This window comes from Lontra canadensis, unplaced genomic scaffold, assembly GCF_010015895.1.
Source record: "Lontra canadensis isolate GAN:19392208 unplaced genomic scaffold, GSC_riverotter_1.0 scaffold70, whole genome shotgun sequence".
Classification (NCBI taxonomy): Eukaryota; Metazoa; Chordata; class Mammalia; order Carnivora; family Mustelidae; genus Lontra; species Lontra canadensis.
Genome location: NW_022631064.1, coordinates 1,688,022 through 1,706,991, shown reverse-complemented (window position 1 = coordinate 1,706,991; position 18,970 = coordinate 1,688,022). Strand labels below are relative to the sequence as shown.

At 41.6% G+C, this 18,970-nt stretch overlaps 1 protein-coding gene across 2 annotated transcripts in view; it reads left to right on the top strand.

Moving 5' to 3' along the window:
- Positions 1 to 16,786: 16,786 nt before the first annotated feature.
- Positions 16,787 to 18,970, top strand: part of DENND4C (DENN domain containing 4C) — a 137,981-nt gene continuing 135,797 nt past the window's right edge. For both annotated transcript variants that reach the window (XM_032880512.1, XM_032880511.1), the window contains exon 1: positions 16,787 to 17,170. The gene's annotated coding sequence lies outside the window, so the exon portion shown is untranslated. The remainder of the gene's footprint in view (positions 17,171 to 18,970) is intronic.

Below are 18,970 nucleotides of genomic sequence, written 5' to 3'. Positions count from 1 at the left end.
GCCTAATGTGGGTCTAATTTAGCCTAATATGGGTAATGCCCATATTGGGTGTAAGGTGTAATGTCCTACACATTCTAGTTTTCTTTTTTTTTTTAATTGATATGTTTTTTAAAGATTTTATTTATTTATTTGAGAGAGAGTGAGAGAGAGCATGAGAGAGGAGAAGGTCAGAGGGAAAAGCAGTCTCCCCTGGGGAGCTGGGAGCCGGATGCGGGACTCAATCCTGCGATTCCAGGATTGTGACCTGAGCCGAAGGCAGTTGCTCAACCAACTGAGCCACCCAGGCACCCAAGTTTTCTATTTAGAGGGGTGCCTGGGTGGCTTAGTGGGTTAAGCCTCTGCCTTTGGCTCAGGTCATGATCTCAGGGTCCTGGGATCAAGGCTTGCACCACGCTCTCTGCTCAGCAGGGAGCCTGCTTCCCCCTCTCTGCTTGCTGTTCTGCCTACTTGTGATCTCTCTCTCTCTCTGTCAAATAAATAAAGTCTTCAAAAAAATATATTTTTAGAAATGCTACTTATCTAGCCACATTATCCATAAAGAAGTTCCTCAGCATGAATCCTGCCATGCAAGCCTGGGTAATACTAGGGAATGGAAGTTTATCTTTGGCCCTTTCAGGATTTTCTTTTATCTTTCTTTTTTTTTTTTTTAATTCTTAATTATTTGAGAGCAAGAGCAAAAGCGAGAGAGAGAGAGAGTGAGATATGCGACCATGTGTGCATGTGCACTAGAGTTGGGGGAGGGGCAGAAGGAGAGGGAGAGAATCTCAAGCAGACTCTATGCTGAGCAGAGAGGCCCACTCAGAGTTCCATCTTGTGACCTGAGCCAAAATCAAGAGTCAGACTCTTAACCAACTGAGCCACCCAGGAGCCCCTCAGAATTTTCTTTTTTTACTTTAGAAAAAAAAAAAAAAAAACACTTCAGTATAATATTGAATACAAACAAAAGAATGTGTTATAGTGATATGTGAATATGTGTTCTGCTTAAGAACAAAAACATTATTGGGGCGCCTGGGTGGCTCAGTGGGTTGAAGCCTCTGCCTTAGGCTCAGGTCATGGTCTCGGGGTCCTGGGATTGAGCCCTGCATCGGGTTCTCTGCTCAGCGGGGAGCCTGATTCCTCCTCTCTCTCTGCCTGCCTCTCTGCCTACTTGTGATCTCTCTCTCTGTCAAATAAATAAATAAAATCTTTTTTTAAAAAAAGAGCAAAAACATTATCAATATTAGGACTTACTACCTTTTGGGAACTTATACCTATTTCGGAAGGATTCTGGCTTCTAGAGACCCGACATTAAGGTAAAAAGTTTGAGAAACGCATATTCAGTAAGGTCCTACTTGCTGAGAATCGCTTTAGATTTGCCATTCTTTTTTTTTTTTTTTAAAGATTTTATTTATTTATTTGACAGACAGAGATCACAAGTAGGCAGAGAAGCAGGCAGAGAGAGAGGAGGAAGCAGGCTTCCCGCTGAGCAGAGAGCCCCATGCAGGGCTCGATCCCGGGACTCCAGGATCATGACCTGAGCCGAAAGCAGAGGCTTTAACCCACTGAGCCACACAGGCGCCCCTAGATTTGCCATTCTTGAGTGTATAAAAATTTTAAGCATTTTTTTTCCTGACAAGAAAAGTGTATATATTCATTGTAGACATTTTTGAACATAGGAAAACATATGAAGAAAATTAAAATAATAATCCCACTGCCTCCAGATAATTGCTAACATTTTGAAATATGCAGACATACACAAAGACACACACTCATGTAAGAATACACTATTAGGTGTCTTGATTTCCTTTCAAGACATAAAGATATGAGTCCCTAATAGTGGAATTTCATATGTTGTGATAGGTTGGTGGGAAACTTACTTGGAAGCAAGATTTTTCTCAAATTGTACCAAACAAAACATTGCATTTACCAAAAGATAGCATTATAGTGATGTTCCTTAGATAATATTCAGCTATTAAGTAACCCAAGGAGCCCCTAGGGCCACGAGAAGGGTTTTAGTAATTTCACAGTGTAATTCAAACAAACTGGCATCAAATTCATATACTCAGAGTAAGATAAGAGCATTCAGCCAAATTCATGCAAAGGAAGCATATGCCTGAAGCCTTATGCATTCACAAGCTCACAGATACAAATTTACCCAGACTGATGGGTAGTGGTAGAATCAGAAGAGTTTGAACAGTGAAATGACACCAGAATAGAACTGGAGTGCCAGGAAACCTTAGTTCCTCTTGGTAAACCATCTGCAAACCGGACAAAGCCGGGCAGGCAAGTGTGTCTGTATCTGGGTGGTAAATGAGGAGATGAGAGGTAAATGAAAGACAGACCGGTTTCAAGTGTGTCTCACATGAATGTCTTTTCTAATTGAGTGATGGTAACCAGTCTAGCAGGTTCTTCTTGTCCCCTTGGGGGGAAAGCCTGTGCAAACAGGTAACTCTTGCACAAGGTTTTTTTGGATTAACAAATTTTGGGTTTTATGTGAGGACCCTCCACCGAAGAGAGCCTATCTAGAGGCTAGAAAGAAGCTTTTCTAGAAAGCAGAGCTAATATTTCCCTGTTGGTTTTAGTCTCTAGGACTTAGGGAAACAGTATCTCCGTTTAAGAGGCTTGGAGGTGGAGCTTGGGGGTGTCACGTTCAGGAATTTGAATTGAGAGACAAGCTCAGCAAGGAACAAAAATGAAAAAACATGCCAGAGGTAGGGTCCAAAATATGAGAAGCCAAATAAAATAAAATCAGAGTCCAAAGTAAAGCTCACAAATCACAGGGTTGAGGGAGAAAAGGCTAACGGTAAAATTCAGAATACAAGGAAAGTACAGGAAGGCTGGCGTCAAATAGTAAGCTTCTGTATATTTTTCTGAAGAGCACTAAAAATGTGAACAGTTGTCTACATGAGCAGATCTGCTGGGTTTGGAGGGAGACAAGGTCACTTCAGCACTCACAAGCCCAAAGGTTCATATCCAGCATCCAGCCTCCATACCTAACTATATGGTATGTCAGCCAGTACAGGTATTTAGCAAACAATATATTTTTAAGATATTTTATTTATGTATTTGAGAGAGAGAGAGAGAGAGAGGAGTGGAGGGGAGGAGCAAGAAGGAGAGGGAGAAGCAGGGAACCAGACTCAGGGTTCAATCCCAGGACCCTGAGATCACCACTTGAGCAGAAAGCAGACACCCAATGGACTGAGCCACCTGGTGCCCCATTTTGCAAACAATACGAAGCAAATAAATTAATATACCTTACATTTGTTTAAATTGTTATATTGAGAAAGTCCTCAGAATTTTCCGTTGTGATGCTTGTAGATAGAAAAGATTGTGTGACTCACTTGAAAGCGGTCATCCCTTGTAGATTTATCAAACAGAGAAATCAGCATCTGTATGCTATAGCAAACTATTGCTGAAGATCTAAAATAATAGGTCAATCTTGTAAAAGCCACTTGCCCGTTAATCACGTGCTTAATAGCTTTGCTGGATTTGATGTTCCCGCTGTAAGTGCTTTAGGTTTTAAATTCAGCATTCTGGTCATTTTTTGTTTCTTTGGGTTTCATAGCTATAAATTATGTTTGGTGTCATCTTGACTAATGTTTTGTTGTCCAAATGACTGGACTTGAGCAGTAATGCTTAACCGAGAGGTAGATTATCACATTCTTACGTTCCTCTTCTGTCTAATATGAAAAATACATATAGGACTCTTGCTTAACACTATGTTCAGATGATACCCCCATCAGGCAAGATTTCATTGAAGACATACACAGCCTAGGGTGCCTGGGTGGCTCAGTGGGTTAAGGCCTCTGCCTTCAGTTCAGGTCGTGATCAGGGTCCTGGGATCGAGCCCTGCATCAGGCTCCTTGCTCAGCAGGGAGCCTGCTTCTCACCAGCTCCCCCGCCTGCCTTTCTGCCTACTTTCTGCCTACTTGACATTATTCTGTCAAATAAATAAATAAATAAAATCTTTTAAAAAAAGAAAAGAAAACACACACAGTCTAAATATAATAGTTTTACCACCTTTCAAAATGTCTCACATTTTGGTTTGTTCCTTGATGGAGTAGGAAAGTTTCTCTCTAATTGACCCTGAATATAAATCTGTTAGAAGGTCTCCCACCAAGCGCAGTCCCCACCCTTCAGGCCAATCTAGTCTGAAAATTCCATTGGTAACAAGAGTGCAGTGAGATTTTTCTCCAGCTTCATGCAGTCCAGACTATTCTCTTGCTACACAAAATTACTTCAAGAGTTAATTGAGGTTTGGTTTTCTTAATTCCCCTACCCCCTCCCCCAGATCAGTTAAAGGTCTTTATCAGTTTCTTCTGACTGCTTTGTTCTCTTTCCACTTGGCTTAAGAATAAAGAGCTGATAGTCAACAAAGGCACATCCTTATACTGACAGAGTGAACTCCAAATCCACGGGGAGTCATTTGCTATTCTCTTAAAAAGAGAGCAAACCTTCCGTACCAATAGCAATCCAGCTGTTCTGTTTGCTTGTGTTTCCTGTGCAGTCTCCTTCTCATAGAAAGTCTTACATTTTAACTTATACCAAAGCACACTCTTCATTTAAACATCGTATAGCTTTTATTAAATGATTGTAATGTGCTCACTGGAAATACAGTTGTGCGAATTAAAGGAAACAAATTCTCCATGACCTCACTAGTTTTTAGGGCAGTGTTTTTCTATATATGTTCATGCATACAGATATTCATACTAATTTAAATAGCAATTGTCTTTGCATATAGGTTTTTAGCCCGCACTTTTCTGTATAAAAATATACTTTTCAACATCATTCTTCATATGATGTGTTGCAGTCCACCTCATAGATGTTCCATAATTTGGTTGTTGAATATTTGTTGTTTTAAATTATGTCTCACTATAGGATTTAAACCTTCCTATAACGGCCTTAACTAAAATTTAATTAATTTGTAGCTTTAATTTAAAAAAAAATGTAGCCTTGGTTGTTTTTTAGTTAAAATTTCGGCAAATCTCCTCATTGGGTAAAAAGCTATACATAGTTTTAAGGCATTAAAAAAACATGGTTAAACTGTCTTGTTGAAAGATTTTACTTTTAAGTAATTTCTACACCCCATATGGGGCTTGAACTTACAACCCTGAGATCAAGAATTACGTGTTCCACTGACTGAGCCAGCCAGGTGCCCCACAAACTATTAATAATGACCTGTAAGAGAAAAGATAGCTATTTATTTATTCATTCATTCCATTCATTTTTAAGTAGGCTCCACAAGCAACATGGAGCCCAGTTTGGGGCTTAAACTCATTACTCTGAGATCCAGACCTGAGCTGAGATCAAGAGTCAGCTGCCTAGCTGACTGAGCCACCTAGGTGCCCCTACAATAAAAATATTTTTAAATCAAATAGGGAATGGCAGCTCTAGGTGTACAAATTTTGGGTAAATGAGGGTCAGCGGGTCTGCTCAGAATCTCTGCTGTCACACAAAATGCACCAAACTCTCCCCTAATTTTCTCTTGGCACTGTCTTCCACCAATGTTTAGTAACTGCATATGAAACTGTTCTTCCTTAAGAGAGCAATACTGATAATGAGCCAAGGCTCCAGAGTCAGATAGGCCCAGGCTCAAATTTAGGCTCAAGGTCTCTGTGCGTTTGGGCAAGGTATTTAATCTCTCTGAATTCCAGATCATTGACCTATAAAATTGGAGAGATAATATTATCTACTTCACTGACGTTCTTCTAAGTTTCAGCCAAGATAGTATATATAATGCCCTTATCAAACCTTCTGGCAATGATTTTAATTATCATTATTTATCAAATTTTTATTCGTATATAAAGCAACACAATGCTATGTTCCAAAAAAAGTTGTCCTACGTTGATCTTAATATTCCAGTTTTCTAAACTATTCAAATTTTAATCAAAGTTGAGATTAGCTTATGAAAATTAAACTTTTCTATATTTGAAAATCCACTTTGATGTAAAACAGAAATATATACAAAGAATTTGATACATATTCCTAATAAACATTCACGGGGATCAAGGAGTCATGTAAATCGTTCATAAGATCCATATTCTACTTAATTTATACACAAAACCTGGTTAATCATCTTAGCCACATATATTTACTTCCTGGAAAAAAAAAAAGGGAAGTTTTATTTCATCTAGGCTTATGTAATTAATGACGTGAACTGATTACAAAGAAGAGGAATCACAGCATGTGAGAGTTCCTCAAATGAAGATCCCAGGCCTAGAAAGGTGCATGTAACCTACTCAAACTGCAGGGGTAGGCAGGGGCGTACCTGGTACCCCACGCCCAAAGCTGTTGACTCAGTGCTTTCCAGGGTACTGCGCCATATCTCAGATGGATAGAAATTCTAAGCTGGATTCAGTCACCAGCTTATCTGCAATAGCAAAAGCTAGGGAAATTTTGCTTTCACGTGGTTTCTGCTCCTAGAACTCAGTAGCATTTACATATTTATTTATTTTTTAAAAAAATTTAAAAATGTTATTTACTATGATGAAATAGTCTTTAAAAAAAAAGATTTTACTTATTTGTTTGAGTGAGAGAGAGCAAGAGAGAGAGAGCAAGGGGAGGTAGACAAGGAGGAGGGAGAGGCAGACTACTCGCTGAGCAGGGGCACCCCCTCCCCCAACATGGGGCTAGATTCCCAGGACCCTGGGATCAGGACCTGAGCTGAAGGCAGATGCTTACCTGACTCTGCCACCCAGGTGCCCCTTCTATTTATTTTGTTGATTGCCTGTTTTCCCTCACTAGCATATAACCTTCCCAAAGGCAGGAATTTTTGTCTGTTTCGTTCTTACTCCAACCCTAATGCCCGGGACAGTGTAGGCACCTAGTAGATGTTTGATACTCCCTGAATGAGTGAAAAATTATTGGCCCTTTGCCTTTCCTTTACATAACATGAATTGTAATTTAGGCATGTTTTCTGACTGAATTATAGAAATCATTGTGGCCTTTCTCTGAAACTAAAATGATTTTCTAACATGTCAGCTCAAAACCTTATTTTCCACACACCAGGACAACATTACTAATAGTACTTGGATTTTAGCTGCCTTCTGAGCAAACCAGTCTGTAAGTCCAGCTCTAAAAATAACTTTTATATGTTTAAAAAATGAAAGAGCTGAAGAATATTAGGATCAAAGTTTAAAAAAAAAAGTCATTGAACTAAATCCAAATAGGTAAATTTAAAAACACTTCTGAGTTTTATCCCAGAATGGGATGGAATCTTCAGGAAAGTGGATAATAAACAAGTTACTACTCTGCTTAAAAATGCTGGAGATGCCATGACTTGCAAAATACATAGTGAAAACGGCTTGTGAACACTGAACGATAAAAATCTAGTTGAGGTGAAAGGACAGTATACATTAGAGTCAGAGCTCCCCTGAAACGACCCTAAAGGTGGTTGCTTGACTTGTTTTTTTTTTTTAACTTTCCAGAAATCATTGTCCTTTCCTACAACTACAGAAGTATTTTAAAAGATGGTGCTGTCTTGGGAGGAAAAAAAAAAAGCAAGGAAGCAAAAGCATATCAAAAAACAGGACTAAGAACTTCTAATAGTATGGTTTCACTTTTCTTTTCTTTTCGTTTCTTTTCTTTTTAAGATTTTATTTATGTATTTGACAGAGAGATACACAGCAAGAGAGGGGACAATAGCAGGGGGAGTGGAAGAGGGAGAAGCAGGCTTCCCTCCTAGCAGGGAGCCTGATGTAGGGCTCCATCCCAGGACCCTGGCTGGGATCATGACTTGAGCTGAAAGCAGACATTTAATCGACTGAACCAGCCAGGTGTCTTCCTTTCCTTTTTTCTTTTTAACCACTGAATTATTTCAGATTACTTTTCTGCGCTATGGACTCCTGATTGCTGTAATTCCAATAGGCTTCAAAAATGAAAAGAGCTTCCTTGACAGAGGTGCTGGATACTGACAGTTAAAGCACTGATGTTGTAAGGCCTGGTCACTTCTGGCCTACAAAATTCAGAGGTCAGACCATCAGCTTCCCCAGGCCACTGACTCTACCAGGACCTGGGCTTCTATCCTGGGCAAAAGCAAGTGTATAAGAAGAATCCTCTTGAAATCGTGAAGCCAATTTTGTCATTTCTGTCATCATCTTCAGTCCCACTTCAAAACAGAAGTCCTTTTTGCCATGCCCTTTTGTGCTGCTTATACTCTAGCTTCCTTTTCCCATTCTTGACCTCCCACTAGTGGGAAGTGCCAATGGGACGTTAGGGAGCAACTCCAGATCTCCCAGAATCTCCTTCCCCTCACTTCCCTCATTCTTGGTATGGATAAGTGACATTCTTTCAACCAGTGACACCTCTAAGTGCCTTTGATAAAGCCATTCTAGAGCCCCCACGGCTGTCACTCTTCCTCTACAAAGCTTTCCACTCTGCCTCCTGAGATTTTCCATGATAAACAGATTTCTCCTCTACATCCTTAACCTATTCACTGGATACTTTCCTGTTGACTGCCCCCTGAGGACTCATAACTAAATTCTAGTTCATTCATAAGCGTATTCCTTGCCCCTTTCCATACTGGAGGCTGCTCATTCTGAAAAATGCAATGTATCTGGAAGTCACAAATTAAGGTCTCCATTTACCTCTATTCTTCTCCCCCTTTCTATGGTAAAAATCTTTGATTCCTTGGGACTCTAGTCATTGGTGACCCATTTTCTACCCCAGTCTTTTTCTCTTCTTTCCTTTTCTTTCTTTCTTTCTTTCTTTCTTTCTTTCTTTCTTTCTTTCTTTCTTTCTTTCTTTCTTTCATCCTGTTTAGAGGGAAAAGGAAATCAAACTAACATTTGTTAATCTCCTAGTTTAAGAGTTGGCAAACTTTTTTTTTTTTTAAATAAAGCATCACATAGCAAATACTTTTTTCTTTGTGTGCCATACTGTCTCTGTCATAACTCTTTAATTCCTCTTTAATTGTTATTTTTAGTGCAAAAAGAGCCATAGACAGTAGTAAACAAATGGGCATGGCTGTGTTCCAATAAAGCTTAATTCACAAAAACAGGCTTCAGGGTAGATTTGGCCCAAGGGCTGTAGTATGCTAACCCCTGTCTGAGTATGTGCCAGTCACTATACATTTGTCATGGGAAACTATAATGACAATTCCCCAATAGGGTGGAGTAGTAGACAATGAAGGTTAAGGACCTAGCATGGTGACTGGCTTACAGTAGGCGCTTGGTAAATGGTTGCTACAAATGATGATTAATCTTAAATGACTCAGCAAGATAAATATTTTATGCCGGAGGAAAGAGGCTCAGGGACATTAAAGAACTTGCTTATGGAGTAAACAAGGATCCAAAAGCCGAAACTGTCTGCTCGATCCTTTCTGAATGAACATAGTTTGACTGAATTTGATTTAACTGTAGAAATCTAGGTGAAAGAAGTAGTAAGTCCCAGGAAATGGAATTTAGGGGAGTGATGGGAATAGATTCAAATTTTCTGCAGAAACCTGCCTTCTCCTTTTGGTTTTCTAATTAATGCTCCTCATTAGGATTCATTAGCATATCAAAAGAGTATTAAAATAGCAATTAACTTTGGTGGCTAAAGTAAACACAAACACAATTTTCCCTCTGACAAGCTCAAAAGAAAATGCTCTAATAATTCTTAATGAAGGCAGCAGGCATCAGTAAATAAATCATTATGTTGAGAATTAACATGTCATTTGAGTCAGTTAAGACAGGATTTGTTAACTTGCTGTTCTCTTTTAGGCATTGTCAGTTAATGGTTATTGCTAGCATAGGATTATTCACAACTATATTTAAGGATCTGGACCCAACTCAAAGAACTTTCTCACATAGACTGCACAGGGAAGAAGTATGGATGAGAGTGCCAAACGTTTCAGACGTGTGCAGGCATATCTGCAGATTGGAGAGGCGGAACTAGTTGGGGTTTACCTGTACTAGGGTTTTGGTAATCCCAGGGAATGAACAATGACCAGAAACATGGAGATTGAAAACTGGTGGAGAGGACAGACTCCTCACCTGCTGCTTAATTATTTGATTGATTCACCAATAATATTTACTACCGTTGTAGGTACCAGGGATATAGTAGTGAATACACTAAAGTTCCTGTCCTTATGGAATTTACATGCTCATAGCAAGCACATAAATAGACAAGAAACGTCGATGTCCAGAGGATGGGGAAAATTTAAAACAGGGCAAGATGATAGAATGTGAATGTTGTTTTAAATAGGGTAGGCAGGGAACATTGAATTAGCAAACACTAAGCACTACTCCCAGCAGAAATAGTTTCCTGAGAGCACTTGTTCACATTTGCTTCAACTAATCAACACAGAACCTTGTTTTATGTGTTTCTGTTTAAAGAAACCTTATTTGAGGTGCCTGGGTGGTTCAGTGGGTTAAGCCTCTGCCTTCAGCGGAGGTCATGATCTTGGAGTCCTGGGATGGAGCCCCACATCAGGCTCTCTGTTCAGAAGGGAGCCTGCTTCCCCCCCTCTCTCTCTGCCTGCCTCTCTACCTATTTGTGATCTTTCTCTGTCAAATAAATAAATAAAATCTTAAAAAAAAATAAAGAAACCTTATTTAATATGTATCACTGATTTCTTAACATTGAACTCACGGCCAACAGCATTGTAAGCCATTCCTGAATACAGCTTTTCTAACACACTTCTGCCCAGTCCCTCCAACGCTTTCCCTTCTGTTCCACTAATGCCTTTCTGGGTGTCAAGGTCACCCAGTTCTGTATCCTGGAAAACTAAAAAAGAGCTGTTGTTTACAGGCACAATGTGGTTAGATGTTCAAGTCTCAGGATACGGGCTTACATTCTGTGGTCAAGAGCCACAGGTCTATGGAAGGACTATATGTCTCAAGGGTGGGACACACAGCTGAGATGAGTGCTTCATTTGACTGCACATAATTGCCTCCTGTGCCCCACTAAATGGCTGTCAATAGTCTATAGGCATGGGCCCTTTTTGGCTCCCCAGTAGTGGCCTCTGGGAGCGCTGGACAGTTCTCTCAGTGCTCTATTTCTTCTCTGTCTTGCCAAATGACATCCTCCCCAACCCCTAGTGCACCTCTAGATTTGGGGGTTCAAGAGGACATCATTTGGCAAGATAGAGAAGATGGTGGTACCAAATAATGAAATGAGGTAGCTCCAAAGGGAGTAGGTTTTGAGGGGAGATACAGTGCAGGGAGGGAATTAAGAGCTGTGTTTTGAACACCTAAAATGTTAGATGCCATCGAGACATTGGAGGTAGTTTCATGGTTGCCATAGCTCAGGGAAATTTGGGGCTAGAGAGGTAAGTTTGGGAGTGAACAACTAAAAAGGGTTGAAATTATTCTAGTTTCTATTGATCCTTTTGAGAAACACCTTCTAGTATTCGGTTCATCTTTTCTGTGTGAAAGGAATCATAAAAGGAAGGGATTAGCATGAGATCATAACTATTTTTTTGTCAGGGCATGTAAAACAATACCGACCTTATTAAACTCATATTAAATACAATCCAGAAATTGAACATTATTTTTGAGATTTTTAGGCAGTCTCTGATTCTTCCGTATTAGGAGGTTTTTGACCTGAATAGTGAAACATCTTTAACGGTGACAATTTCAGAGGAAAGAGTCCCTACCCTATATTCTCTGAACCATGGAGGAAGCTGGGCGGCAACATTCTGGTTTACCAATCAGAGGTATATTGCAGACTCAAACCTTCCAGGCAGGAGGTGCTTAGATCCATGAGGAGTGGGAAAGAGTGAGAGGGGATGCAGTAGCAATATTTTGTAGGTTTTTTTTTTTTGTAATTAAAACAATAATAAAATATTTAATAAAATAAAATGTAAATAAAAATAATTTTTAGTGGTGACAGTGCCTTGTATTTATGTTTTTAAATAAAAAAAGTCCGGATCTTTCAGAACCACATGCTGAAGTATTTACAGATGAAATGAAATGTCAAGTATTTGTTTCAAAATACTTGGGGTAGGGAGGGGAATGGGGAAGGTGATTCATGAAACCAAGATTAACTGAGTTGAAGCTGGGTGAGAAACACAGGAAGAGTTCATTATACTATTATTTTTGTTGATGCTTCTATTTTATTGTTTTTGATTTCTTAATGCAATTTTTTAAAAAAATTGATCTTTGAAATAGAGAATATATATATTTCTCTTTTAAAAAATATTTGAGAGAGAGAGCACATAAGCAGGAGGGGCAGAGGGAGAAGGAGAGAGAACCTCAAGCAGACTCCACAGTGAGCTTGGAGCCCCAGATAGCACTTTGATCTCAAGACCCTGAGTTCACGACCTGAGCCGAAAACCAGAGGTAGACACTTAACGACTGCATGACTTAGATGCTCCTAGAATACATGTATTTCTTGATCTGTGGTGAGGACACTTTGCTACGATGTGAGAAATGAAAGAAAAGAGGTCTTGTGTCTCACATTTTCATACAGACTGTCTTCCTGTCAACCCCTCTACCCATTATTTTTTTCCTCTCTTTGCTAATCCCTACTCTTCTTTGTGATTTGTTCTCAGGATCATTTACTCTACTTTGATTCAAGACCAAGAGCCATGTGTCAGTCCTCTCACTGCTAGCCCAGCTGTGTTTGGCCTGTAGGCCTAGTAAAGAGTGTTGGATAAAGAACACCTGAGTAACTCCAAAAAAGACTCTCGATGAGGCCATTCTGATAATGCTGAGACAGAGTCAGTCCACAGCCAGATAAGATACTGGAGTGGAGCACAGAGAGATTATGCTAATGGTCCCTGTGGAGAGTAGGACACACTGGCTCGTTGAGATATATGAATAATGCAGATCTCGTGTTTGCTGATGTAATTCTTACTTCGAACTCTTTTCTGGAAGAATAACACGGTGCCTGCAGGCATGAGTCACCAGGCCTTCAAATGCGATGTTTTCAAAAATTGATGAGTGAGGGGCTGGAACCACATAACTTGCCATGTAGATTATACACTGGAAAGTGGAGATCAGGCTCAGATTTTCACGCCGTGGGGGGTATCCTAGGTAATCCAGAGTTCAGTTATTCTGACTGGGGGAAAAAAAGAGCTAAGAATTTAGCAGTTTCTCCTCCATACTCAAGTATGAAATCATCAAAGCTGAGACTGGGAGACTCTAGGTACATCAATAAACTTTGCTGGGCCTTATTTTCCCCATCTATCAAATGAGTTAATTAGGATAGATGATCTCTAAATTTCCCCTCTACTCCAAACTCACGATTCCATGAAATACTTAAAACCACATTTTTTATTATGAAAAATTTTTAAAAGCCATATTAGAGAACACAAAGAACCCCCAGTAGCACTCTCTCCATTTCAACATACGTCCCATTTTGTTTTACCTAAACTCCTACTTATTCATTGTCCTACCTCCATTGCATAATTTTGAAGCAAATCCTAGATAGTGTATGAAATACATTTCAATGGACTCTTTTGGAGCAAAGATAGTTTATAAGCAACAGATCAGAAGTCAGACTTTCCACTTTTCCTGGATACCTTCTCTTACTGCAATTGTAACCACAATCATTAAATTTAGCGTGCTAGGATGCTAAGAATCACACGCTAAACCCTGTTATACTCAAGGAAGAGCTATCATTAATGAACACTTGCTATCTTCTGGGTTTTACTCTGATGCATTAAGTATTTTTTCTATGTAACAAGTTACCTCCTCTCCCCCCAATTTTGCAGCTGGAAACAAGAAAACATTTCTTTTTTTAAAAAATATATATAGTTTTTAAGATTTTTATTTATTTGACAGAGAGAGATCACAAGTAGGCAGAGAGGCAGGTAGAGAGAGAGAGAGGAGGAAGCAGGCTCCCTGCCGAGCAAAGAGCCCGATGCGGGGCTCGATCCCAGGACCCTGAGATCATGACCTGAGCCTAAGGCAGAGGCCCAACCCACTGAGCCACCCAAGCGCCCAGGAAAACATTTCTTATCTGATAGTTGCCTTGAGTAAAGAATGCAAGAGCATCTTATTTGGGTGACTGGGGCTCAGGATCTGTCAGGTGGCAGAAATAGAGGTGTTGGCTGTGGCTAGTCATCTTCAGGCTCGACTTGGCAAGGATACAATTCTGAAGTCATTCGCAGGGCTGCCTGATGACATGGTAGCTGATTCCCCCAGAGTAAGCAATCCAGCAGGAGAGAGAAAGTATCCAAGGGCGAAGCTTTTTTAATAGCCTGGTCTTGTTAAAGATACCTCATCATTTCTGATGGAGTCTGTGTGTTAGAAGCTAGTCAGTAAGCTCACCCCACACCTAATGGAAGATTACACTAGGGCATACATCAGGAAGCAGGGGTCACTGCAAGCTGCAGTGAATGTTTATCACATGGGCTAAATATTCATTACTGGACTAGTCTGTTGGATATTATAGCTTATTATAAATTAATAAATGATCTCATTTCTTATGAATATAATTTTACCCATTTACACACAAGGAAAATTAACTAACTTGCCTGAGGATGGAGTGGAAGAAAGTGAGGGAACCATGATTTATTTCAGTCATTCATCAGATATTTTTTTGAAAGTCTATCATATATTGGTTATTCTGAATCTGAAAGAGAATGTGACATATGAATACACATGTGACAATGTGAACCTTGCTCTCAAGGGCTTACAATTTAGCATGGAATTCAGACTTTAAGAAATTACAAAAATAGGGGTGCCTGGCTGGCTCAGCCCAAAGAGCATGTGACTCTTGATCTCATGGTTGTGGGTTTGAGTCCCACATTGGGTGTAGAGATACTTAAAAATAAAATAAATTATAAAAATAAATTACCATAATCAGATTAAACTGTTAGATTTATAATGCTTCTGTTAAACATGGAGTTGAATAAAACAGATCAAAAGAAATAAAGATATATAAAGGTCTTTGAATATTCCCTTGAAAACCAATTTTTAGTTTTTTGAGGGAACAAACAGGAAGTGGAAAATAATTTGGGATGTTTGAGCACTGAAGATGGCAACCCCAAATACCCTTATATTAAGGAAAATTTCAGGATTTTCATTCAACTCTTTTGCATTGCTGATCCACAGAAATCTGCAGTGACCATGCCCAATCACAGTGTATTCCCTTTTTCAACGGACGGGGTGTTTCTTCTACCCATTCTTCCGTCTAGAAAGGCTCAACTGAAACTGTGATACTATAAGGATTGTAACAATTATGTCGTTATTGGGCTCTTCAGCTCCTCTCCCATGTTTTAGACTCAAATATTTACATGTTAAGAATTAAAATGAACTTATTTCAGTGCTACATAAGATTGCAGTTGAGGTTACTGAATCAAGAACTTTCAGGCCTAAGAGCCGCTACCAAGATAAGAAAATTAGGCCCCAAATACACACCGTCATTCCATGAAACTTTAGGTAGACACTGGCAAAGAAAAATCTATGGGAAACCATTAGGGCAATTAAAATAGTGAAAAAAAATTAAAGAACCTCCTAAATCCCACCTTGCAAACTGAGAAAAATCTGTCAATCAAATGGGAGAGATACATTGGCTTCTTCCATTTTTCATTTCTGTGGTTGCAAAAAACCAAGAAGAAAAAACTCCCAAAGTTAACAAAATCTATCCATTAAGACATCTTGTCTATATTAAATGTTTCTTAACTCTTAATTAATATGCCTCGAGAAAGGAAGGACAAGAAGTCCTCGAGCTCAATTTCTGAGCATTAGTTCCTTGAAAAACTTCTGCCCCGATTGTCAAAGATTGGTTTTGCACTGTGCTTAAACTGACTCCAAACTATTACTAAATAAAACTTACATCCATTGCTGTGCATTTCTACCGAATCAATTCCGTCTGCTAAGGTAGTTAGGAAAATAGTTTCTGCCATTGGCTACAAAGTTCAAACTATCTGTACATGCAATAAACTTCAGAAGTGAACCGACAACAGAGCGCTCATGACTGAGGTGTAATCTTAAACTTTCCGGCAAAAGTGCAGATAGAATCAAGAGAGTAATTCCCAGGAAAACGATCATTATATATTTGAATATTCACCAGAGATACCCAACTATTACCCGTTCTAATTTTGACTTGCCATGGAATCTACGAAATCATTTGCCATTTATTTTTATTTTTTTTCCAGGAGATAAAAAACGTCCTGTTTCAAACTAGTTGTTACTTTTTCTCTCTTAAAACTTCCAAACGTTTGTCAAAAATATTTTGCAAAATTTGCATGAAGGCGAAAGGACTTTGTATGCATACGTGTAGATAAGGAGCCTACACTTAGGAGGAAGGAGAGGATTTAAGCGATGTCTACATTCGGAGTCCGCATCCCGACCTCCCGGCCGAGGCAGCGACACCGAGCGCAACCAAGGACGGACTGAAAGGACTTCGGGAAGACCCAGACCGCGGGTCTCTCTCCAGCCTCAGAGGCGCCCCCGTCATGCCTGGAAATTCCAACTCCCACCGTGGGAACAAAACTTCTCTTCCACAGACCTGCATCCGGCTCGGCATTCACCTCAAAGACTTTGAGGGACTCAGCGTCACTGTCCCCGTCTTTCATAAAGCAGAGAGGGGCAGCCGCCACCTGCGTGAGGCCAAGGCAATAAACACCACACATAGAGTCTGCGCCCTGCAAGAAGGGGTGCAAAGCAGCGCTCAGGGCTTTTTCCTCCCAGCTTGGTTTCAGCCGGGGGCCGTAGGAGCGGACACGGAAGAGGGGTTCCAACTGGGTAGGGCCGGGACCTCGCGCCCCACGGTGGTCGCCACGGGAGGTGGGGGGAGGGGAGGAGTGCCGCGCGGGCACGGCCCTCCCTGGGGGCGGGGCTCTAGCTGTGCCCCGCCCCCGCGACCTCCCTCTCCCTCCCCTTCCCCCACGTCCTTTTCCACCCGCCCCCGCAGTAGGAAAGGGAGAGGGAGGGGGAAAAGAAAGTGCTGTTCTGTGGAAAGGGGCGGAAGGAGGGGGAGAAAAAAAAGAAAAGGGAACAGAAACATGGCCGTCAGCTGTCGGAACGGTGGTGCAGCGGGCAGCTCCTAGGCGACCCGCCACCCGCACCGCCGGACTCGAGAGAGCAGAAGCGGCCGCGCGGGCTCGCGCTCCCGGCCGTTATCGCTGCATGCGGCGCCCCTCGAGACCGAGCCCGTGAAGCGGCGCAGGCGCAGATCGGGCCGTGGCGGCGGCGGCGGCCGCGGGAGCAAGTCCCCCGCCCGGCTGTGCCGAGGGCGCGCAGGCCGCGAAGCCGGCGCTTTCATGCCCCAGGAAGGGGCTGTGTCCGGGTGGCACTGAAGGTGGAGCAGGCGGCAGGTGAGTCTGCGGTGGAGGGCCTTTCGCGGAGGAACCCTGCGCCGCGCCTCCGCCGGGCCCGCGCTCCTGGGCTGCGAGGGCGCGGGGCAGGTAGCAACTCGGAGGGCTGAGTTCCGATGGCTCGCCTGCTAGGGGTCGCCAAGGAGGCGGAAAGGGGCCGCGGCTGGCGTTCCCGGCCTAGTTTTTCAGCGGTTTCCGGGGGCGAGGAGTCCCCAGATCCTGCGGGGAGTGATGATCGGGGAGAGGCCGCGCCGGGACAGGCCTCCCCGCGCCGCCCGCCCTCGCTGCTGAGAACCACTTGCCAGGACGCGCGAGAGGGTCTGGGCCCTGGGGACCTCCTGGGCGACTGCCGTGTGGGAGGGGGCTGGGCGGGGAGGGGGCGGGGATTGGGTTAGAGTGGGTGGAGAGCGAGGGCTGGGGTCTGGCGAGTAGGGTCCAGAGACCGCGAAGGGGGGAGATCTGGAGGGCCCGGGCAGGTGTCGCAGGTGACTTGAGGGCATGTCCTCCTCTGCCTTACCGTGGCTGATCCTCAGGGCTTCCTTGTGGGGGATGGCTTTTCGGAAGGCTGGTTTCATTAAACTCAGAGTGACTAAACACAAATAAAACCAACTAATGAGCCTCTATGCTGACTTGTGTAGAGGGATGTAACTTTTCTGCACTGAGGATGCTATCCTGTCTTTTTTTCTTTCGCTGCTTCATGGATCTTTTTCCCTTCCGTCGCATCAGAACAAAGAAGGAATGACTCAATTTTTTACAGAGTGCCCTCGAGCCATCCCTTTATGTGTTTGCTTCACACGGGAAAATTTAGGCCAGTTACCGAAGTTACTTGTGCAAATGTGAGGGCTAAGTGTCATTTCTAGTAACGAACGAACCCTCCGCTGTCTGTGTGTTTTTGCCTGAGATTGTCAAGCATTGTTATCTGGGAATTTGATTTACGGAGACTACTTAATCGCGTGCAGACTCGTGTTGTCTTTTCCCCTAGACCCCAATTTTCGGTAGGAGTGGATCTTCCCTTCCGGTCTTCCGGTTTAGAAGCTGAAGGGTATGGGAAGACAGGGAAGAATATTAGCGCTAAGGTGCCACGTTTTTCATGAATACTTGATTTGAGGTGAGCGTGTATATTAAGCTATCCGAAATGAAGAGCACAGTTTATGATGTTCTGTGTACACGTAAGAGCAAGATCGGTATCAAAAGTTAAACTTCTCTATGAACGTTAAAGAATGCTTCTCAGTTCTTGTTCAATTTTAACCACTAAAACAAACAAAAACCTTATATTTTATTTTCTGCCTTGTTCTTTGTATTACTGCTAAAAAGTTGGTAAACTGTCTTGCTGTGAAACTGGAATCTCAGAAATGAATTTAGGTATATATTCCTGAGGGAGATTTGCCTCGTAGAGTAGGCTTGATTTGACTAATTTTCCTTCTAATGGCAAGCTCGGTCCACACTTTGCACTACATTGGTATCTCCTGTGGCCATTTTGCAAAATAGTTGATCTTTTGTATTACCGATTTTAGTGAATAGGTCATGTTGCTAGTTGACTTTGTCCATACATACTGCCTTACTTAGTGCACTACAGTTTTAGACTTGTTAATTTGGATAATAGAGAAGCAATGATGTTAGAAATGTTGAAGTTGTATATTGGAGTAATTTACTCTTGTATAATTTGTAAATGAGTGCATCCTGTTGTTAAGAGTAATCATAGTATTTTGTAGTATAAACTTGAGTTTTCAGCTAAAGAAATTGGCAGTAGAGCTGGTGTGTGGAGGCTGTTCTTAAAACGCAAATGTTTTAAATTATAAG